At 43.7% G+C, this 24,084-nt stretch overlaps 1 protein-coding gene across 27 annotated transcripts in view; it reads left to right on the forward strand.

The window, feature by feature from the left end:
- Positions 1–24,084, forward strand: part of DTNB (dystrobrevin beta) — a 279,721-nt gene that overhangs the window by 3,636 nt on the left and 252,001 nt on the right. For 15 of the 27 annotated variants that reach the window (XR_005022443.1, XR_005022442.1, XR_005022447.1 and 12 more), the window contains exon 1: positions 20,516–20,711. The exons of 1 other annotated variant lie outside the window; for it this stretch is intronic. The gene's annotated coding sequence lies outside the window, so the exon portion shown is untranslated. Of the gene's footprint in view, positions 1–20,512; positions 20,712–24,084 lie in introns of those variants that run through there. 11 more of the 27 variants (XR_005022446.1, XR_005022445.1, XR_005022448.1 and 8 more) reach the window with 4 other exon arrangements.

Consider the following 24,084-nt stretch of genomic DNA (forward strand, 5'->3'; position numbering starts at 1 on the left):
AAAAAAAAAAAAAAACAAACCAATAACCAGCTCTGCTCTTATCAGCTGTGCCCAAACCACAGCTGTTTGTGTGCATTTGCTTACCAGGAACGGTGCTTTGGAAGCTTGGCATGGTTCCTTTTTTCCCCAAAAGTAAAATAGCCAACTGTTCTTGAATCCTTTTAGACTGACCTGACATCCCAGCCTAGGGCTCCAGAAAAGGGTATGAGTGGCTGCCATGCCATCAGCCCTGCCCAGGCAGGGGCATTGGTGCCCAGGTCTCCTTGTCCCACGCTCTCACAGGTCTGGCACCACCCATTTTGGTCAAAGTTGCATTGATCTATTTATTTTGAGAATTATGTATTTCATTATTATTTTTTTTTAAATTTTTTGGCTGTGGGATCTTAGTTCCCAGACCAGGGACTGAACCCACGCCCCCTGCACTGGGAGAGTGGAGTCTTAACCTCTGGACTGCCAGGGAAGTCCTGCATTGATCTATTTTTATTCAGTTATGTGCATCATTTTAAAAACATATTATGGACAACTTCACTTGGTGGTATATACCCAAAAGCATTGAAAACAGGAACTGAGCAGATATTTGTACACCAATATTTATAGCAGCATTATTCACAATAGTCAAAAGGTGGAAACAATGTAAGTGTCCATTCACTGATGAATGAATAAAAAAAATGTGTATACATTCAATGGAATATCATTCAGCTTAAAGAGGAAGGAAATCCTGACACGTGCTATAGAATGGATGAATCTTGAGGACATCATGCTAAGTGAAATAAGCCAGACACAAATGGACAAATATTGTATGGTTTCACTTATCTGAGATACCTAGAGTAGTCAAATTCGTGGAGACAGAAAGTAGTACAGTGGTTATTGGGGCTGGAGGGAGGGAGAAATGGAGCATTAGTGTTTAATGGGTACAGAGTTTCAGTTGGGGATGATAGAAAACTTTCAGAGATGGACAGTGGTGATGGTTGCACAACAAAGTGAATGTACCTAACACCATATAACTATACACTTAAAAATGGCTTAAATGGTAAATTTTATGTTAAGTTCAGTTTACTATGATTTTTAAAAAATTAAAATAATATCTCACTGAAAATCTCAGTTCAAAGTTCGTGTCCTATCCTTTAAAGCAACCTTGTCTCCCACTGATAACAGCCAAGGGAAAACATCCGTGGACACAAGAAAAAGTCCTGTTGTCTGGCTTGGCAAATAGGAGACCCCAGAAAAGGCTGCCTCTCTCAAGCACATCCCTGAAAGCTCCTGAGAGCCCCTCCCGTCCCACCCTTCCATCAGACTGGTGTCAGCCCCCAGCCTGGATAATCACCGTCATATGCTGCTTCTGTGTGAGGCTGCCAACCTTGCCAGGGAAAAGCTGAGTGCCAGCTGGCTGCACTTCTGATTCATGCTCTCCAACTCAACAGGGACTTCTGTACTGCCTGGAAATCCCATGTTTCCCAGATCAAATGCAATGAGTAGTTCATTTTTCACTGTGACTCTTCCAAATTCTTTCTGCTTTCTTTAAGCTCACCACTTTCAACATCCCCATCATGCTCACAGCAAAACATCTCCCTTTCTCCTTACTAACTTATTCTGTTCTTCTCCATCTGGTCTCCACCCACCCTCTTTGTTTTGCTTGGAGCTAATGCCCCAGGGCAATGAGCGCCTTCTCTTGACCCTCTCCATTCCCTACTGTGACCCAACATCAATGACTTTATATTTCAGGATCTGAATAAAGTTTGCCTGAAGGAAAGTTTCTGTTAAGAAAAAAAAGTTTTGAACAGCATTGCCTTGGAGGATCAAGTGTGATCTCTTGCGATGGAGCTGACTTCAGCAGTGCTCCCGTGCCCTCCTCTCCAGGGCATTGATGCTCAGTTCTCTTTTTATCCACCGTCTTCTCACCTACAAACATACTCAGTGGTGAACGCCCTAAAACACACTTTCCCTTGACCCTGCTAACCATTCGGGTTGCCATCCAACTCTCGTCTCCCTACCGCCAAACTTAATGAAAAAGTTATCAGAGTCTGTCCCCACCCTGTGACTGTGCTCTCTGCTCCTTTGAGTCTGGCTTCCGCTCTGCCCTAAATTCTCACTTTGAGACCCCATCCCCCCACCCCACCTGCCTTAACCCCTGCACCATCACAGTCGACACTTGTCATCCAAGCCCTGAGGACCACGTGTCTCCTCTGTTCCCTCTGGTCGTCCAGTTTCTCTGTTGTTTGCTTCTTCTCCTCTGATGCCTACACATTGTTCTCTAAGTTTCTGCTGCAAGGCCTCTTCCCAGACACTTCTGCCTCTCCAGCTGCAGCCTTTTCCATGGATGGCTCTCAAATCTAACCCTGACTGCTCTATCAAGCTCACCCCTAACATCCACCTGCGTATTGGACACGGCCACTTGCATTTACCTCACCCTATCCCAGGCCAGATCCTTCACTTTCCTCCCCGATCCAGCCCATTCCTCCTGGTTTCCTGTTCCCGTGGTCAGCATCCTCAAGTAGTCTGTCTCCCAGGCTTTAAGCCCTGTAGTTACCCACGACTCCTTCCTCCCACCCAAGTCAGTCACCAAATTCCATCAGCCCTGTCCCCGCAGGGTCCTTCACCCCTGTCCTTTCCTTTCTGTTGAGCCACTGAAACCCCAGCCAGGCTGCTTGATTCCTGCCTTCCCGACGCCGATTCTGTCTCCACGCTCCTGTCACCGAGCATTATCCTAAAGCACAGCCAGGGAGACCATTTAAGGTGCAGCCCCTCCTGGCTCCAATCTCCCTTCCTACCAGATCTCTTACTGTCCCCGGCTGTGTGTCCTCGGTGCAGCTTACCTGGACTCCTCACCGCTACCCAAGTGCCCCAGGGCTCCCCCATCTTTGCCTTTTGGCTTCCACTGTCTTCTCGGCCTGAAACGCCTTCTCAAGTCATCATCTCTGACAAAACCCACCCTTCAAGTCCCAGCACAAGTGATCCTTCCAGCTGGACATGATCTCTTCCTCTTCCTGACTTTGGTAGCACTGGTTCCCTGACTTTTAAATGTTCCACCTTAGAGCACAGCCCCTTCTGTCTCTCTCTTCCTCCTGCTCCCACGCTGGGATGCAAGCTCTTTGCAGCGACAGCCTTGTCTTAGTCATCTTTGTATCCTCTTCAGTGTCTTCTCTAAAGTAGATGCTCAAAAACGCTGCTTGATTTGAATGGAGAAGATGCCCTTAACTTCAGATGGGGGAGATGAGGTGATGTGTCTTCTCTCAGTACCTCTCTCTGGTTTCCAGCAACAAAAACACCTTGGCGAGGTCACAGGCAACACACATGCCCTGTTTTTCGGTCTCCTGCCAGAACCATCTTGGGCAAAAGGCGGGTTATGTCAGGGTTTCTCAGAATTACCTTGGCATTCTCTTCCTGAGTCACCGTCTTTGGTGGAGTTATAGGCAGCCTAAATTACCCTCTCCTAGTTTAGGAACTCCTGGTCAGCCCTGGGTCCCTGGTGGGTTTGCTGGACACTGCCAGGAGATGTTCGTGCCCATGTCAGGCTTGGAGGGCTCCGGGCCCCCCCACCCCAGGCCGAGTGTGGTGGGCTTTCCTGTTGTGCCTCCTTCAGGAATGAGAGTGAAGAGTAGAGGGAGATAGTGGGGTTGAAAGCTTATTACAAGGCTAACTTGTAAGAGAGAAGAAAAAGCTCCATCATCTCAGCTCCTTCATACAGCTATTTTTGTGTTTGCATGTTCCTTCCAGCCTTGCCCATATGCAGAGCCTATTTTTACATGTAGTAATATTATATGTGTATATATATATATATATATTTCCTTTTTTACTAATTATGAAATCATAAACACTTTCCTATGATTCTATAGCTTTTCTAATAATTCTTGTAATGGCGCCACAATATTGCCCAGGCAATAATTTGTCTATCCTCTTTACTAGACATTTAGGTTATTTCCGATTTTTTTTTTTACATTTGAGGTGATACATATAGGTTTTACCTTATGTTTAGTTATTTCCACAGGATGAATACCTAAGAATGGGATTACGAAGTCAAAAGATAAACATTTTTATGACTCTTGACTCTTACTCGCATATTGCTTTCCAAAAGGGTTGCAGCGATTTATAGATAACAGTATTTCAGTGTTACCGTAGCCCATTTGATTGCTAAAGCCCACTCAGATCAACACAGGCTTGACTGCTTATTATGTGGGAGGCACTTACATATTTATTTATAAATTGAAATCTCATCCTAGAACCTTAGACTTTCAGAGTTGGAGGACATCTGCTCATTTTACAAAGGAAGACATGAGACCCAGAGAAATATTATGTGCAGTGTTCATGGTTGCATAGTTTGAAAACAGTAGCACATTGCATGTAGTAAACCTGAATCTGGGGACCTCAAGTCCGCTGCACTTTCTACCCCACCCAGATGGTGCAGTTTGGGTGTTTGTTTATTTCCTGTTAATGAGTGGCTGAGAAGTGACAGTGCGTGCTTGTCCTCTGGCCACCACCATCCTGACAGTCTCTCCCACGGCATGTCTTTGGGCAGTAGGGGTGGGAAAGCTCTGGACCTTTAAGTCCCCACGGCTAAGCCAAGACCTCCGCTGAGTAATGAAACACTTAAAGGTGCTGTTTTCTAAAAAAGGGGCCCCTTTACCCCTCTTGGAGTAGTTCCTGCAGACTGTGGCATATTGAGCGTGAAGCAGCCTGTGATGCCCTGACCCTCGCCCTCCCTCCATGCCTTTGCTGACTCTCCTACCTTCTCTTGCAGTGCCGGGAAGAACCTCGTCCTGGCTCTCTATGTGCTTATCCTCTCTGACCTTCAATACCAGCTCCTTCTAGAAGGCTTTTTCATATTCCTGTGTATCAGTTATCTATTGCTGCCTAACAAAACCATCCCGAAACTTTTTACTTTCACAATGACTTATAATTTCCCTATGATTCTGTGGCCTGGCTGAGTGGTTCCTCTGCTGATTTGGCCTGAAAACTTTCACTCAGTGCGGGGATATGCAGGCCTGATGGGCCAAGACATCCAGCAGCTGGTGGCTACCATCTGGGCACCTTGGTTCTCCTTCACGTGCCTCTCCTCCTCCAGTGGGCTGGACCAGTTTCCTCGACGGCAATGTTCCAGTGTGCAAGCGCTTCTCCAGCCTCTAGTTGTGTCCTGTGTGCCATTGTCCCATTGGCCAAAGCAAATCACAACGCCAAGCTCAGAGTCCCTGGGAGAGGGAGACGCACTTGATATGTGTAAGGGGTGGCGTGACGCACTGGCTCATTACTCTAACAACCTACTACAGTTCTCCCTCTGTCACAAATGGGTCACATCCCTCCCACATGCAAAATACCCGCATCCCTCCCAGGGCCCTGGAGTCTCATTCATCATGACCCCGGGCCCGAAGTGTAGGGTCTCGTGATCTGAATCTGGTCCAGGTACACATGAGGCTCCTCAGGTGGGGTTCCTCATTTGGCTCCTCTTGATCCAAGGACTGGTGAAATGAAAAGATAAACCATCCCCTCCTCTCTGTATACCCAATGTCTCACATGATGGTGAGACAGGGCCAGGACAACCTCAGTAAACACTCACATCCAAAAAGGGGAGGACTGGGAGATCGAGAGTGATTCTGCAGTTCCACGGGGAGCAGGGTGCACGACCCTCTGTTTGGAGGTAAGCGATGCTCCTGCCTTAGGGTCCCATTACCTCAATGGCAGTGATTCCTCAACTGACTGTTCTCTCTGGCTCTTAGCTTTGCTCTCTGGGCTTTTGGCTCCACCTTCCGAGACACATTTCTGTGATGGTGAGAACTGGCCTCTTCGTGGCTGCGGAGTTTTCTCAACCTGCTTTCTGCCCTTCAGAAAGTTTGGAACCCAAGGCTTTTTTCATTCTGAACTCTCTGTCTTGCAACTTCCTTAAAACTTTGTCAGCTTTTTAGGTATCAGAAAATAGTCTACTTGATTAGACAAAAGCCATTCCCACAATTGTTTTAGAGGTGGTCTTCCCTCCGCTTTGGGCAGTGTCTTGGAGAGCTGTGTGTGGCAGTGACCTTGAGATTCTTAAAAAGCCCCTTTTTCTAAGTGAGAGGGTCTACTAGACACCACCTTAAATTTTTCTCAGGTCTTAAGAAAGAGTCACGGCCTCAAACGTAATTTATCTTTACCCTGAAACCATGTCTCACCCTGAGACTCTTTTGTGGGGTAAAGAGACTGGAAATATGAAACATTTAGTTTTGGAACCCAGCACATCCTCGCCTTTCCGTGTTTCTTCTAAATTCTGCTACAAACTAAACAGTTCCTCCTTCACTTATCTTATGGTTAAAGCTGCTAAAAAAGACAATTTACACCTTTAACATTCTACCTGGAAATTTCCTGAGCCAGATTCGCAAGTTCATTAGGTATGTTTTCTACCTTCCAAGTTACTGCGGGTGAAAGTTGTGCAGGACTGATTTCATTACTATAATCGTTTCACGGCCATAGGATACAGGTGGCTATCTTTCCAGCCTCCAGTAGGGTTTCCCCCGAAGCCTCCTGCACTAACAGCCTCCTTGCCACCCTGCCAGCCTCCATTTGCCACGCCGTCCAAAGACAATGCTACATGTTTTGTATTTTTGTTACAGTACCACCTCCTTCCATTTTCTGTATACTATCTTTCCTGCATAACAAATCATCCCAAATCTTTGAGTCTCCAAGCAATATTAATTTATTATTTCTCTCAGTTCTGTAGCTCAGCTGAGAGGCTCCTCTGCTGGGGTCACCAGGGCCCACTCATGTGGCTGCACTTAAACTATAAAGTCAACTGGACTGGAGTGTCCAAGTTGGCCTCACTCACGTGCCTGGCAGTAGGTGCCGATCAATGGCTAGGGTGCCTTGGTTTTCCTGCACGTGGCCTCTCATCCTCCTTTAGGCTAGATTTGCTTCTTTATATGGTGTCGCAGGGCAGTGTTCCAAGAGAGCAGCCCTAAGGTGCAAGTATTATCAAGCCTTTGCTTGTGTCGTCTATGCCACTGTCCCATTGGCCAGTGCAAGTCACATGGCCAAGTTAGAGTCAACGTGGGAGGGAAGCACACGAGTTTTGTGGGGCATGACTCTTTAGGGACTGTCACCATTACAGTCTACCATACGGTGGAGACCATCCCTTACAGCCTACCAAACCATGCCTCTAGACTGAATGAGTCTTCTTGGGGCTCCTTCAGCACTTCAAACCTTTATCAAAATGCCCTTAACGTAGTCTCTCTTGAAAACAGTCAGTTCTGTATAATTCACTTGCCATCTGTAAGCTTCTTTAAGCAGAAATTGCCCGGTCTGTTTTCTATCCCACCTTCCATTTCCTGGCCTAGTGCAGTAGGTGTTAATTCAATACTAGCTGCTAGGGAAGTGTCCCAGACACAACCCAGGGCACTATAGTTTGTAGGGTTGGCAAGAGCTCCCTCCTTGATGATTCTTACAAAGTACCCAAAGAACTGCACAGGTTCTGAATCCCCTCACATCTGTGACTTTTCCAGTTTTCTGTAAAGTCATGAAAGGATGCTGACTGGGGGGAGTGTGCTTTAATCCATGTTGGTCTCCATATAGAAAAGTCTTTTCTGTCACAATCACACGCAATACCTGCACCCAGGTGCAGACCCTCTGAGATCCAACCCAAACCTGAGGCCTCTTAAATTAATTATCCTGTGTCCTGACCATGAGCACTGGGTTTGAGGAACTTGAAATCTAGTTGAGGGAACAGAATGGGCCCCATAGGAAGCAACCCAAACTACAATAGGGCCTGAATGTGAAGGGGATACAACATAGAAGCAACCGGAATAGAGTGAGGGTAACTCGAAGGAAGCAGTCTTCTCAGAGAAGGTGAAGCTTGAGTTGGATCTTGAACTGGGTGTGGACAGATATTGATGGAGATGGTGAAGGTATGAAGCCAAATGAGTGAGGTAGGACGTTAGCATTTGAGGTGTGGAAGAGAGTAAGCAGACCGTGGGAGTAGCAAACAAAAAAGGTTGGGGAATAAGTGAGGTGATAGATGTGCCTTTAAAAGCCTCAGCAAATCAAATCCAGCTGTACCCAGTAGGTCATCTGGGTACCTGAGATTGCTTCTGTGGATGAGGTTTGTTTCTGGAGATTTCCTCACCCGATGGTGAAGTGGTTTTGCATTGGAAGCAGTTGAAGAGCTGGTGCTGCCAATATAAGGGAGGAACAGAGAAGGTGGGGTGGCTGTCCCCAGGGGGAGCCCCGGGCTCAGCGTGGCAGTGGTGGGAAGCTGCCAGCCGGGAGAGGGCCATTGGGTTACCCCGTGTTCCGCATGGTTTGCTAAAGCTTCAGTGGCCCCTCCAGTTCCAACTGGGTAACAATTTTCCTGTTTGCAATTTGGGCTCACTGCTCCTGCATTTTTGCAAAAGATAGAAACATGTCAACGTGAGGAAAAAGGGGAATTTTCTTGGCACACAGTGGTTCTAACCTATATTGGAAGCACCTTTTTAAAAAAAAATTGAAGTATAGTTGATTTACAATGTTTTAGGTATTTTATGTGTGTGTATATATATATATATATATATATATATGTATGTATGTATACACACACACATATATATATTCTTTTTCAGATTCTTTTCCGCTATAGGTTATTATAAGATATTGAATATAATTCCTTGCACTATTCAGTAGGTCTTTGCGTTTTTCTTTTTTATCCGTCTTACATATAGTAGTGTGTATCCGTTCTTCCCAAATTCCAATTTATCCCTCCCCTCTTCCCCTTTGGTAACCACAAGTTTGTTTTCTGTGTCTGGGGTCTATTTCTGTTTTGTAAATAAGTTTATTGGTATCACTTTTTTTAAGATTCCACATATAAGTGGTATCATATGGTATTTGTCTTTCTCTGTCTGACTTACTTCACTTGGTATGATAATCTCTAGTTGCATCCATGTGGCTGCAAATGGCATTATTTCATTCTTTTTTATGGCTGAGTAGTATTCCATTGTATATATGTATCACATCTTCTTTATCCATTCATCTGTCGATGGACATTTAGGTTGCTTCCATGTCTTGGCTATTGTGAATAGTGCTGCTATGAACTGGAAGCACCTTTATTTAATACGACATGAAATGAAGCTACAGAGGCCCCTGAGTAGGCCTGAGAAGCCCTAACGGTGGTGATCTAGGCCCTAAAAGAATTTGTTATGTGGAACAAGAAAAGGCACTTGTCTGCTCGTGAGCTCTGAAATGCTGAGATGAGGAACGTAACCGAGCAGAAGAGTTAACCCCGGGACAAGGACATTAGTCAACATTGAGAAGCACAAGGAGATGGAACAGCTCAGCATTAGTGACAAGAAAGCAGCTTCCTGGTCCCACATCCTTCTCTCCGGTTCTAGGGAGGGCACAGAATTGGGGCCTAGAAGAGAAAGGGGAACACATAGCTCTCTTCTCTTTCCTTCTTCACATGAATGCAGGGACCCGAGAAACCTGTATTTCCAATGTCTGAGGCTGTCTGGCAACATTCTGGAACGTAAAGCAGCTCAGCCTCCCCCAACCCCATCACCCATGCAGCAAGAGCTTGGACAGTATTCGAGCACGTGAGGGCACAAGCGAGCTGGCAGAATCGCCTTTTCTCTTCCACCCTGGCTTGTTGGCCAATGCCCTTTGCACTCTTCCTGCAGCCAGAACCTCTCAAATAATTAACCTGAACATGTAGAGAAGCTCAGTTGTTCTCCACTTTGGCTACTTGTTATATCACTTGGGGACACTTTAAAAAAATTCAGTTCACCTAGGGTGGGTCCCAGATGTAGGTATTGTCTCAAAAGCATACCAGGTGATTGGGATGTAGCCAGATTGAGAAGAGCTGAAATGACTAAACTTGAGCCAATTTAGAAAGTTTAGTCAACTCAGAATTTGTTAATCTTTGGGGTATCTGAAAACACCACATAAATAATTAGCCTTTGGTGAACTAGCAAAACCTAGGAGATTTTGGATACTGTGCCCTCTGGGTTGCCTTCTTGGAGTAATTCTTGAGGATCTTTTTGGGGGTGTCATTTAGCCTCTGGCCTCCTGCGCTTCCAGAATATGGCAGAATGGATGAGGCCTGTGATCATAGGCGCACAGAAAATACCACAGTGGACTATCCAGTCCAGTGCAAGCTTCATCATGACCCAGAAGGACAGTTTTGTTGAAAAACGGTACTGCATCCATGATGTAAATCTTAGAAAGTTTCCTTCATAAAGGTTTTCCACGCAATTTGTCACAGATTCTCAGAATCCCCAGGACACTATGGAGAGTATGGACAGCCCTGTTCCAGCACTGCCTCTCGTCCTGGTCATCCTATCCCCAACCAGAGCCTCCCAATTTGTCTTCTTTGTCACCTTCATACCACGGTGGACAAGACTGAGAACCAGTGATTCAGCCTCTGGGGGAAAGGATTACTTCATTGCTACTCACCGTGCAAAATAGCAGTTCCTATGTATTTCTTTCAAATCTGCCTCTTTCAGTCACTACCAGCTACCCTTTGCTGCTGGTATTCTAAGATTTGGTGACTGCGTATGTATTCCAGCTATGCACACCTTAGGCATATCACGTCTAAACTCTTTTTTAAAAATAATTAATTAATTAATTTTGTTTATTTATTTTTGGCTGTGTTGGGTCTTTGTTGCTGCACACGGGTTTTCTCTAGTTGTGGCGAGCAGGGGCTACTCTTCGTTGTGGTGCGCAGGCTTCTCATTGCAGTGGCTTCTCTTGTTGTGGAGCACGGGCTCTAGGCGCACGGGCTTCAGTAGTTGTGACACACGGGCTCAGTAGTTGTGGCTTGAGGGCTCTAGAGCCTGCATTGTGGCACACCGGCTTAGTTGCTCCGCGGCATGTGAGATCTTCCTGGACCAGAGATCGAACCCGTGTCCCCTGCATTGGCAGGTGGATTCTTAACCACTGTGCCACCAGGGAAGCCCTAAACTCTTATCTTCCTCTGAAGGCCAGAGTTTGGTTTTTGCTTGCCATTATGTAAAGGACACGCTTTCAGCTTGTCATTTTAATTACTCTCTATTGGACCCTTTCCAGTCCTGTTATGTAATCTGTAAGTGCCAGAACAGAATGACACGCATTATGGTGTCAATTTACTGTAATTTGACATAAGGATGGGATTGTGATATTTTGTTTCTAGTATTCTTTTCTTTTTTTAACATCTTTATTGGAGTATAATTGCTTTACAATGGTATGTTAGTTTCTGCTGTATCACAAAGTGAATCAGCTATATGTATACATATATCCCCAGTTTCTAGTATTCTTATCTGCATGATATTGGGGGTTTTGGTGGGGGATGGGGGCAAGACAGTAAACTCATGACTTCAAGGAATGGTTTCAGGTTCATGAAATTATTTTCTTTGAATTGATATTACCTTCCTGTTGCCTACACTGACACTCAGCTGGCAGGTGTCGCCCTCCTACACAGTTCTGTACATCCTTCTGCAGATTTATTCCTGCTACTGTCAGCTCACTACCTGGCTAAACTTGGTGTTACAAACGACCTTGGAGATTCCACTGCGTGCCTCTTCCCCGAATCATTTATCATCATGGAAATTAAGACTTGGATATTCAGACTACAGAATGAAAATGGGACAGGTTCTAGCATCGATTTTTAAAAATATTTTTTCCTGTTTTCAAAAAAGTACACATTCATTTAAGACATTTTGAAAATATAAACAGAGAAAATGAAAATCACTCCTAATCCTACCACCCAGAGATCATCTCTGCTAATATTTTGGTTTATAGTCTTCCATTCTTTTATTCAGGGAGTACAACACACACAGAGACACAAACTCCTTCCCTTTATCTTTTTAAAATACGGTATTTGAGACATGCAAAAATATATGTAACATTATACACACACACACAAACCAAGAAAAAAAAATCACAAATAATTGGCAATAATGTCAATTACCTAAGTGCTCTCTCAGCTTACCATTTCCTCCCCCAGGATAACTATTTTCTCAAAGTTTGGGTTTATTATTCCCTTGCTTTATAAAAGTAATTTTACAAATTGTTTGGCCTTACTTGATTTTAAGATTTATAAAAATGGTATCATATTTTTAAAAAATTTATGTTATTGAAGTATAGTTGATTTCCAATGTTCTGTTAAAAAATGGTATCATATTATAGTATGTCTCTTGCTTTTTTTCACTCAAAAAATACATTGGTTCACTTTACCATGTTATTTATGTATAGTTCTTTCATTTGCACTGTTTAATATTTCCATTGTGAAGATATACACGATTTATTCATTCTTCTCTTACTGGACATTTGGTTTGTTATTAGTACTTTGCCATTATAAGCAGTGCTTGTACATGTCTTTTGATGCACATGTTGAGAGTGCCTTTGGGGTGAAATTGATATAAAGTATGCAAAATTTCATCTTTATAAGGCATTGCCAAAATGGTTGCACCAATTTACATTCCCAGCACTGGTGCATAAGAGTTCCCAACTGATCAACCTCCTGACCGACATTTGAAATTGCCAGACATTAAAACTTTTGTCTTTCTTGTAGGTGTATAACATTGAGTATTAATCTGCATTTTCCTGAATACTAATGAAATTGAAGATCTTTTCATATGTTAACTTGCCATATGTGTTTGCTTTTCTATAAAATGTCTGCTTATACTTTTGTCCTTTTTTCTACTGGGTTGTTTGTCTCTCACACATATTTTTAAGCAAAATTGGAATCATACTACACATACTATTTTACACTTTTCCAAGACATGAAACATTCTTTTACACTGTGATTTTAATGGCTGTGGCATCTTCTTTCTCATGGACATCTCATAATTTAATTAATCAAAGTCCTGTATCTTTTTTTTCCCCAATTTTTGTTTTTAGAATTAACTCTTGTAAGATATCCTAATGCATAAATGCAGTTACGCATCACTGAATGTTTTCATAAAATAAGTTGCAAGAATTTGGATTTCTGGGTCAAAGGATGTCAATATTTTAAAAGATTTTGATATGTATTTCCAAATCACCTTCCAGAAAGGTTGTATAATTTACATGTCTTCAAAAAAGTCTTTAACACTGGATATTAAATTTCAAATATTTTGCTAATTTAACTTGTAAATATTAGCAATAAAGATAATCAATATTATCAATTAATATCAACATTATTAATCATTAATATTAATAATTGATATTAAAATATATTTACTGTCCCTTGTGTGTTTTTCTTTTCCTGGTATTGATTCTTTTTTCCCTAGTTTATTGTTTGCATTAGACTAAAGTTATATCTAAGTACTATGTTCGAAATTCTTTGGTTTACTTCTTTCTCCCACTTCTTTTGTGGTATGTCATCCACTTGACATACAATTGGGTTCATTTGTTTCTATTTGCATTTAGTTACAGATTTTAATTTTTCCCTGTGCTGCTGCATGGTATGTGGGATCTTAGGTCCCTAATCAGGGATGGAACCCATGCTCCTTGCATTGGAAGCACGGAGTCTTAACCACTGGACTGCCAGGGAAGTCCCTCCCTATGCTTGTCGATTTAATTTTATTATTTGAATGCATGTAACATTAGCAGGCTTCCAAATGCCAAAACTACGCAAAAATATATACTCAGAATTGTTCCTCCCTCCCCTATCCTTTCCACCCTCTTCCCTCACCCAGTTCCTTCAGGCAAGCAATATCACTGTTTTCCGGTTTATTGTTCTTCTGATTGTTTTTACTAAAATAAGCAAATCCATTACATTTTCTTATTTCTTGTCTTTATTACACAAAAGGTAACATACACTACATTTGCTTTTGTACTTTGCTTTTATAACTTAATGATTTACCCTGGCAATTACTTCATATCAGTTCATAAAGATATCCTTTATTGCTTCCCAGTTGATTGTGTGTAAGTGTCATAGTTTACTCGACCAGTCTTCTGTGTTTGGGCATTTAGGTAGTTTCCAATATTCTGCAAATACAATTAATGGTACAATGAAGAAGCTTACATATGTAAGGGTACCTATTATTTTTGGAGATATCATCTTAGTAAATTCCTATAAGTGGGAATGCTAGGTTGAAAGGTAAATGTACAAATGTTTCAGTAGATATTGCCAAATACCTCTTGATAGGGGTTGTACTATTTTTCCTTCCCTCTAGTAATATTTGTCTCCCTGTAACCTCACCAGCAGAGTGAGGCTGTGTAGGTCTGTCCAGTTGCCCCAACACCATTTTTTAGAAAGTCCTTCTTTGCCGCAGCCATTTGACCGCTTATCATATACTGGATTTTTATATGTAGTTGGATTGATTTCTGTACCTTTCATTCGGTTACACTGGTCCACCTCTTCATGTGTCAGAACCACACTGTTTTCACTCTGCCGTATGTTTTAGTATTTGCTGGGACTAGTCACCTCTCATAACTCTTCATTTTCAGTGTTTTACTAGCTATTCTTGAGTGTTTAGCTTTCCATATGAACTTTGGTATCAATTTGTCTAGCTACATAAAAACTTGTTTATATTTTTTGCAGGAGCATATTAAATTTATAAGTTAACATAAGGGGAACTGTCATCTTGACTATGTCGAGATATTTTAACCAAAACCAAGGGATATCTTGTTCAAGTATATTTTATGTCTTTCAAGATTCTTTTATAGCTCTCTTTTTTCAAAGAACCAGACTTATTGAGACAGAATTCACTTTCAATCCATCTATTTAAAGTGTACAGTTCAGTGCGTTTTAGTATATTCATGGAGTTGTGTAACTGTCACCACAATCAACTTTAGAACATTTTCATCACTTCAGAAAGTAACCCCAGGGACTGCCCTGGCGATCCAGTGGTTAAGACTCCATGCTTCCAATGCAGGGGATGAGGGTTCGATCCCTGGTCAGGGAACCACATGCCGTGCATCGCGGCCACAATCAATCAATCAATACATTTTAAAAAAAAAAGTAACCCTATACACAGTATCAGTCCTTTCCCAATCCCTCAACCCCTCCAGCCACTGGCAACCACTAATCTACTGTCTGTCTCTATGGTCTTGCCTATTCTGGACATTTCACATATATAGAATCATGTAATATGTGGTCTTCTGTGACTGGCTTCTTTCACTGGGCATAATGTTTTCAAGGTTCATCCATGTTATAGCATGTACTCCATTCTTTTTTTTTTGCTGAATAATATGTCACTGTATGAATGGATTTACCATATTTTGTTCATCCATGTATCAGTCGATGGATTTGGGGGTTGCTTTCGCTTTTTGGCTGTTAGGAGGAGTAAGACCCGATGTACATGTGTGTATAGGTTTTTGTATGGGCATATATATTCAAGTCTCTTGGGTATATACCTAGAAGTAGAAGTGCTGGGTCATATGATAACTTTATGTTTAACATTTTGAGGAAATGCCAAGCTGTTTTCCAGGGCAATTGCACCGTTGACATTCCTACCAGCAGTGCATCAAGGTTCCAGTTTCTCCACATCCTCACCAAAACTTGTTATTGTCTGATTTTGATTATAGCCATCTTAGTGGAGGTGAAGTAGTATCTCATTGTGTCTTTTTTTCTTTTTCTTTTTTTAAAATAGATATGCTTTGTTGCTGATCTATTTTTTAAAAATATTTATTTATTTATTTATTTATGGCTGCGTTGGGTCTTCGTTGCTGCGCGTTGTGGCGAGCGGGGGCTACTCTTCGTTGCGGTGCGTGGGCTTATTGCGGTGGCTTCTCTTGTTGTGGAGCACGGGTTCTAGGCGCACAGGCTTCAGTAGTTGTGGCACGCGGGCTCAGTAGTTGTGGCTTGCAGGCTCTAGAGCGCAGGCTCGGTAGTTGTGGCGCGTGGGCTTCATTGCTCCGTGGCATGTGGGATCTTCCCGGACCAGGGCTCGAACCCGTGTCCCCTGCATTGGCAGGCAGATTCTTAACCACCCTGCCACCAGGGAAGTCCCTCATTGTCTTTGATTTACATTCCACTAATAGCTAATCATATTGAACATGTTTACAAGTGCTTCTTCACCATTTATATATTTTCTTTGAAGAAATGTCTGCTCAAATCCTTTCCCCAATTTTCAGCTGGGTTATTTGTTTTATGATTGTTATATTGTTTATATATTCTGGTTATAAGTCCCTTATCATATATATTATTTAGAAATATTTAATCCCATTCTGTAGGCTGTCTTTGCACTTTTTTATGGTGTCCTTTGACACACAAGTTTTTAATTTTGAGAAAAATCCGATTTTTTTTACCTTTTGTCATTTGTGCTTGTGGTATTGTATCTAAGAAGGGTTTGCCAAACTCAAGGTAATGAAGATTTACATTTATGTTTTCTTCTAAGCGTTCTGTTGTTTTAGTTTTTACATTTAGGTTGTTGAAGTCCTAAGCAGTACTGCAGAATGTGACTATATTTGGAGATAAAGTTTTTAGAAAGATAATTAAGTTAAAATGAGGTCATTAGGGTGGGCCCTACTCTAATATGACTGGTGTCCTTATAAGAAGAGGAGATTAGGATACAGACAGTCACAGTACAAAGGGAAAACCATGTGAGGAAACAGGGAGAAGATGGCCATCTACAAGCCAAGAAGAGAGGCCTCAGAAGAAATCAACCCTGCTGACACCTTGATCTTGGACTTCTACCCTCCAGAACTCTGAGGGAATAGGTTTCTGTTCTTTAGGTCAGTCTGCGGTACTTTGTTATGGTAATTCTAGCAAATTAATACAAAACCCCCACTTGGTCATTGTATCGATATATTATTTTCTTAAATCACTTATCTGCATGTTATTTATGGCTGCTTTGGTGCTACAATGGCAGGGTTGAATAAGCCTGCAAACTCAAAATATTTACTATCTGGGGCTTTAGAAAAAAATTTGCTGACACCTGCTCTAGTAGCTACTTAGGAGGGGCTTAACGTGCACAGTACTGAGTTTTTGCATTTTAAAAAGTTATTTTTTTTCCCTATAGCCTTTGATGCTTGAAAAACAGCATGGATGGATGCATATAAAATCCTTAGCATGTATTTTCTTTCCTTGAGTTTTTAGAAAATGCTGAAAATGCTGCATCACTATAGGCTTGCTTTGCTCTTAAGAAGTCTGATGCCAAATATTTTGGTTACCAGACTCCATAACAAACTACCCTAAAAGGAACGGCATAAAGAAAGAACCATTTTGATTATAATTTCACAACATTTGGGGTCAGAAATTCGGGTAGGATTTGGCTGGGTGATTCTTCTGTTCTACGTGGCTTCAACTGGAACCACTCAGTGGTATTCAGCTGATGGCTGGACTGATACAGAATTCATGATGACTTCTCTCATATCAGCTAGGATCAGGTAGACCCCTCTCCCTCTCCATGTAGTCTCAGAACCTCTCCACAGGGAGTTAGATATTTTACATAGTGGCTCGGGGCTTCAAGGGCAAGTGTTCCCAAAGACCCAGGTGGACTCTTCAAGACTTCTTATGACCTAGGCCTGGAAGTCTCGTAACATCACATATTCTATTGGTCAAGCAATTTGCTTAGGCCAACCTGGATCAAAAGAAGTGATACAGAATATACAGTCATCTTTAATGTACTGCAGCCTAATTTTCTTACATCTTTAAATAATTTGAACTTTTTATATGGAGGCCTTGAAGATTATCATTGTTATTTTTTGTCTAATAGTTTTTATTTTATTTTTTATTTTTAAAAATTTTGGCCGTACCACATGGCATGTGGAATCTTGGTTCCCTGACCAGGGATTGAACCCGTGCCGCCTGCATTGGAAGCACGGAGTCTTAACCACTGGACTGCCAGGGAAGTCCCTGTCTAATAGTTTTAAGAGGCTAGCTCTCAAATTTGATCATTCTGTGGTCATTTCCCCAAGTACATGTGAGTCCTTTCATTTGTAGGTTTATATTTTCTTATTTCCAGAAAGTTTCTTAGATTATAGTTTCATCATATGTGGAACTTTGCCTACATATATGTTGGACCTTCTATGCTTGTATTCAAATGACATTCCAAAGAGAGACAGAGAAACAAGTACAAAGGTATGGAGGCAAGGGAAAGTAGGAACATTTCAGGAGTTTGGATGGGGGATGTGTAGGAAGAGACAAGAGATGGAGTGGACAAGGGCTTGATAGATGGAAGGTCTTGTGTGCCAGCAGTGACACCACAAGCGGCAAATTTAAAAAAAGCAATTCTGACATGCGGTATGGAATATGGATCAGAAGGAACAAGACTACAGGAGGGAGACAAGATAAAAGGGTATTGCATTAGCCTAGGTAAGAGGAGCTAAGAGGGACAGAGTGTAGATTTATGTTTGAGGAGAATCAATGGGATTGTTGGGTGTGGCGGGGGTGGGCGTGGGTAAAGAATGAAGGATGACTCCCAGGTCCTGGGCAACCAAGTGTCCAACAGTTTTAGACAAGTAGAGCTTGAGAGGTCTCTAGGACATCCAGGTGGAGAAGTCTAGTAGGCTTGTGTGTACATGGAACTCAGATGAGCGGTGTGAGCTAGATAATGCACTTGGGAGTTGCCGATATACGATATACGTGGCAGATGAAGACAGGGCGGATGCAACGGCTCAGGGAGAATGTACGGGGTGCGATGAAAGCTGAGAACAGAAGCCTGTAGACGGAGGAGTGGTCAGAGGGGTTAGGAGATGAGTCCCGTTGTGAAGGCCAAGGGGGTGTCAAAAGAGTGGAGAGCTCTGTGTCATCAAATGTCACCAAGAGCTCTAGTAATAGAGGACTCAAAAATGGCCTGGGGCATTTAGGATGAAGCCATCACTTACTGACTGAGAGCAGTGCAGCGATGTGGTGGGGACAGAAGCTACAAAGCTATGGGTCGGGGAGTGAGAGGGGGCTGAGTTGGCAGAGATGAGTGTGAACTACTTTTAAGACTTTTGTCTTAAAAGACAGGGAGGGAATAGTAACTGGAGCATGATCTATAATGACAGAGGTTTCCTCCTTTTTCTTCAGGACAGGAAAAGCTTGCACATGAATAGATGGTTAAGGAAAAGGACAAGTAGGTAAAAGAAGTCGGTAATTTTGGGAGTGAGAGTGATGACTGCAGTATGTTTGAAAGAAGTTTTCTGAGGATGTGTGAGGTGATGAAAAACAGAACCGAGATGGAGAGATGCTAATATGAATATATTTAAAGTGGTTAATTCCCAGAATGGCTAGTCCACATATTGAAATTACTTTGGTTTCAGTCAGTAGAGCAAACAGAACAAACCATATTTACATATTGTTTTACATCATTTACACCTCTTTTCTCCAGAGGACAGGATCAGTGTTTTACCCTTTCAATGCCTCCCTCAAAGTTGGTGTTCAATGAGTAGTAAATGAATAAACAACGTGTCTTTTACCTGTATTCTAAGTATCTTAACATATTCAAAACATAGTTAAGACTCTGCATACAAGTGAAAAAGTCTTCTAAGCATGCAAAATAGTCACAAAATTCATGAGTGATAGGTGATGCCAGTTTTTTTGGAGTAATCTGTTTACTCTCACTTAACAAATTTGGTTACCAGCATTTCCTTCACCACAGGGGTTTAAAAATAGGAAGATAAGAGGGGGAGGAAGAGGATGTCCTAAAGACAGGCAGGCAGACAGACAGCAGCAGAAGGTGGTACGATCTGCCTTACCATAAGGTGCCAAAAAGCAGTGAAAAACCAGACTCAAAGCACAGGGGCCTGGGCTCTCTTAGCTTAGGGATTTACATCCTTCACTAACATACCAAAAGTCCTTAAAGGACACTGCTGTCTTGAGCCTTAAATAAAGTTGAGAAAATGATCCTTTGAGCCGTTAAAAAAAAGCTTTGCTGTTCCTCATTTGGCATCATCTCCTGTTTCACATAGTTTGGAAAGGATTATATCAAAACGGATATTAAAACAAAAAAGCTGATGCTGAGATGGTAAACCTTGGTCACTCTCTGTTCCTTTGCCCAAGCTGTTTACCTAGTTTTTGATGCCCTCCCTTTTTTTCTCCTAGGATTTCTCTCTTTTTCTTCCTTGCAGGCTGAACACAAACGCCACCTCTTCCAGGAATCCCTCTGCATCGTCCAAGCGGAAGTAATCTCTTCCTCCTCTGCCCTCCCACAGCATCTCACCGTGGCTTGGCTTTGCACGGATCACCAGACCTGCTTGTTTACACGGCCAGTTTTCCACTAAGTTACGCGCTCCTGGAGACCAGGGACCTTGACGGTGTACCTACACAGCACCTGGTGCAGTGCTACAGCGCTAGGCACGGAGTCGGTGCTCAGTTAACGGTTGCTTAGCTGAATTAATACGGAAAAATCACTCAGGGCAGGGTCCCATGCTCGAGGTGCGGATGAATGATTCATGGGGGTGGTTCTTTGCATTCTTTACCTTGTAGTCACGTCGGGCCGAGCATCCAGCCGGCGGGGCGCATACCTGTGGAGTTGGAACGCACCTCCGCCGCCCGCAGCTGGCTCACGGGAAAAGCCCGCAGGGGGCAAGTTTACTCCGTCCGCCCGGAACCCGGCCGCAGGGGGCGGGACTCGAGGGGAACTCGGCCCGCTGGCCCGCCCCCTCCTCGGCGCGGCGGAAGCCCCGCCCCCAGCCGCGCGCTCGCGCAGGCGGCGCGTGCCCGGCCCCCGCCCTGCGCCCTCGCGCCCTAGCGCCCTCGCACCGGGGGCGGGCTCGCTGCGCGTGCCGGGCGGGGAAGCGGCGCGAGCCGGGTGCCTGAGAACGTTCGGCGCGGGGGCGGCTCCGGGGCCTGAGCGGGCGCCGCCACCGCCTCAGCCTCGGAGGCCGGGCCGGAGGAGGCGGAGGAGGCTGCGGCCGCCGGAGACCTTTTCGACGCCCCCAGCTCCGGCCGGGAAGTGAGTACGGCGGGGGTTTGTGGCGGCCGCCGCAGGCTGCGGGAGAGGAGCGCGGTGCCAGAGCCTCGCGCCCGCGAGAAGCGGGAAGGAGCCCGCGCAGCCCCCTCACCTCAGGAGCCTGCGGGGGTGCAGGGCCGGGAGCGGCGGAGACGGCGCGCGGGGAGCCGGGGCCGCTGCACAGCGCGCGCTGTGAGGGGAGACGGCGCCGCGCGCCCGGACCTGGAGGGGCGAGCGCGGGGGATGGAGCGGAGCTCCGGGCCGCCGCCGCCGCCGGGCTCTGAGCCCCGGGCCGCGGAGGGGGCTCCGGGGTCCCGAGCGCGCTGTGGCCGCAGGGCGCGGAGCCGGGGTGCGGGCGCAGGGCTGATGCTGCCCGTGCCCGGCTCGCAGGGAGGAGGCTCTGCCTTAGGTGTTTAAGGGGGCGAAGGAGGCAGGTCCTGGCAGAGGGCAGGTGAGGCAGGCAGGCCCTGGCAGAGGGAAGGGAATTTATTTCACATCACCTCAAAACACTATTTCCCGAGGCGCCTATCAGTGAACCTGTGCACCGAGGTCAGCCGTTAAAGGAAAGTGTCCTGAGAGGAGGAAGGATGCAGCTAACGAATGCTTGCTGTTAAATTCCTGTGCCAGGCCTTGGGATTAGGGAGACCTTCCAGCAGTCTCAGCAAACGTTTATTGGTTAGGTACCTTGGGTAGAGAACCGTGGTCAGCACTGGGGCCACAAAATTGTGTAAAACACAACCATCATTTGCTATTTAAGTGCTGGCAATTTGGTTGTAAAGGTATGCGTATGAAGTACAAAGCAACATTGAATTTTGTCTCATTCACTTTAGGTTTCTTTTCCCCAGTATTGGGAAATTGGAGCCATAAAATTGCTTGCTTTGAGGATTAAAGCAGAAGGGTCAAAGAAGCTTGTGGGAGGTACTTGGGAGAGTTTTGAAGGAACTTCTGCGTAACATTTAAGGAGAGAGAAGGGAAACGGAAATTGGAAAGAGAAAAGAAGTTACCTTTCTTCCCAAGTAGAATGAAGCTCCATGACTATTAACTGCTAAATCCTCAGTGACAAGAACAGTGCCTGACCCACAGCAGGCACTAAATACCTACGTATTGCCTGAATGAATGAACCAAGCAAGGTTTTGCTCTATTTTACACAGAGCACTATTGATTAATCTGGTGTTAGGGATGGCTGAATGGACTTCCCTTGTTCCTCAGGTTCTCTTTTTTTTTTTTTTTGCTGTGTGAAGTAACCCAGGTTCTTAGGTCTGGGCATTTAAAGTGATGGCTAAGGTGATGGAGTTGTCATATCTTGTGGTCATGCTGCCACTTTCACATCTTTATTGCATGTTGGCTGCCAGGAGCTTACTCCTTGGGCCATTGCTTCAAATCATCCCGTTCTGGCCCTTTTCTATCACTTGAGGAAGGAGAGTACTTTTGTCTAGAGAACATTTTTTCATTTTTATATTGGTTCTTGGATCTTAGATCTGTCATAAGAGGATGTATCTCTCCTCTTCTGTAAGGGCTGGGATTCTGCCTTTTTTCTGCCTTGGTTGGATTTCTGGACTCTCGAGCTCCAGGCTGCTGTTTCAGTTGCCTGGGTTGCAGTGCCTGTTGGGTTACTTTGTCTGCCAAATTAAAACTTGACCTTTTATGAGTTCTGTGAGAATTTTTATCGTACATAAATGGAATTACTTTTGAAGGGGGTTGTGTAGTCAAGGTAGTGTTGGCAAGGCTTTTGAGTGTCCACTATGTGTGAGAGACAAAATTTCTAGTTAGTTAGGAAATCAGATTTAAAACCAATAGAATGCCAAGTTACCACTTGTTTTATATCTTTAGTATAAATCTCTCAGGACCTATGTTTCCTTGTATAAAAATAAAATATTAATTCAAATTTGGCATTGTGTAGTAAGCCTTGAAGAACTAAGTTAATTTCTCTTTAGTTTTATGACTGTGTACTTAAGAGTGCAACCAGCAGGTGTCTACTAGTTCTTATTTTGGGGTGCCTAGGTCCTGTAATTTTGGATGCCTTGTTCTAGGTTTTCTCAGTGATATTGTATTTTATTTATTTATATATTTAATTTACATTTATTTCGAAATCAACTTTACTGATGTCTGCACAGATGTCCTGTGCAGAGCTGGTCTAGTGGGGTTATGTCTGATAAACCCACTGTAAGTTGAAAGTATGGTAAGTTGAAAATGCATTTAATACACCCAATGTACCGAACATCATAGCTTAGGCTAGCCTACCTTAAACACGCTCAGAACACTTACATTAGCCTACAGTTGGGCAAAACCATCTAACACAATGCCTATTTTATAATAAAGTGTTGAATGTCTCATGTAATTTATTGAATACCGTACTGAAAGTGAAAAACAGAATGGTTGTAAGTATCTCGGTTGTTTACCCTGTGGCTGACCAGGAGCTGTGACTCATTGCCGCTGCCCAGCATCACGGGAGAGTATCATACTGCATATTGCTAGCCAGGGAAAGGATCAAAATTCAGATTTGAAGTACAGTTTCTACTGACTGTGTATTGCTTTCGCACCATCTAAAGTCAAACCATGGTAAGTTGGGGACTGTCTATACTTTGTAACCACTATCCCAATCAAGATATAGAAATTTACATCACCGTAGAAACTCCCTCATGCTGGTTTGCAGTAAATACTCTCATCACCTCTCATTTTATTTATTTCTAGTTATATAAGTGTCAGGGCTGTGGCATCTAGTGCAGGAAGTATACTGCCCAATTTTAGGGGATGCCATTCACATCGGAGTGCCTGTGAATGGCAGCTCCTGGAGTTGTATTGTGCAGCCTGGGGCTGTGTACTGCAGCTCTGCAAATGGCTCATGAATGTACACTCTCTTATTAAATGCTCAAACAGTACAGACAGAATACAAGGCCCCTTGACCCACTCCCTTCTCCACCGAAACGGCAGTTAGCAGTTTGTTGTGATCCTTCCAGACCTTTCTCTATGCATTTTCATCTATATATAGATAATACAGGAAAAAGTAGGGTTTCCTCCGATGCCCACATTAATGACATGATACTGTAGACATTGGTCTGCAACTTTTTCCTAACAGAATGTCTGAGATCTTTCCATGATGGAACATAAAGATCTACCTGGTTCTTCTTGACTACTACACAATACCATACATAGTATATATTGTACTGTAGTTTATTTAATCCTCTCCTCATTAATGGCCATTAAAGCTGTTTGCCGTTTCACCATTGCCGCAGTGAATGAAAAGTAGAATTGCTGGGTCAAAGGGGTGCATGCTTTAAATTAATTGATGGAGGTTTAACCATGTTGCCACTTGTGGATCTGGTTCATTTATTTTTAAAAGCTGAATGGTGTTCAATTGCAGACTTAAGTCACTGTT

The sequence above is a fragment of the Balaenoptera musculus genome, chromosome 13 (genome assembly GCF_009873245.2).
Source record: "Balaenoptera musculus isolate JJ_BM4_2016_0621 chromosome 13, mBalMus1.pri.v3, whole genome shotgun sequence".
Lineage (NCBI taxonomy): Eukaryota > Metazoa > Chordata > Mammalia > Artiodactyla > Balaenopteridae > Balaenoptera > Balaenoptera musculus.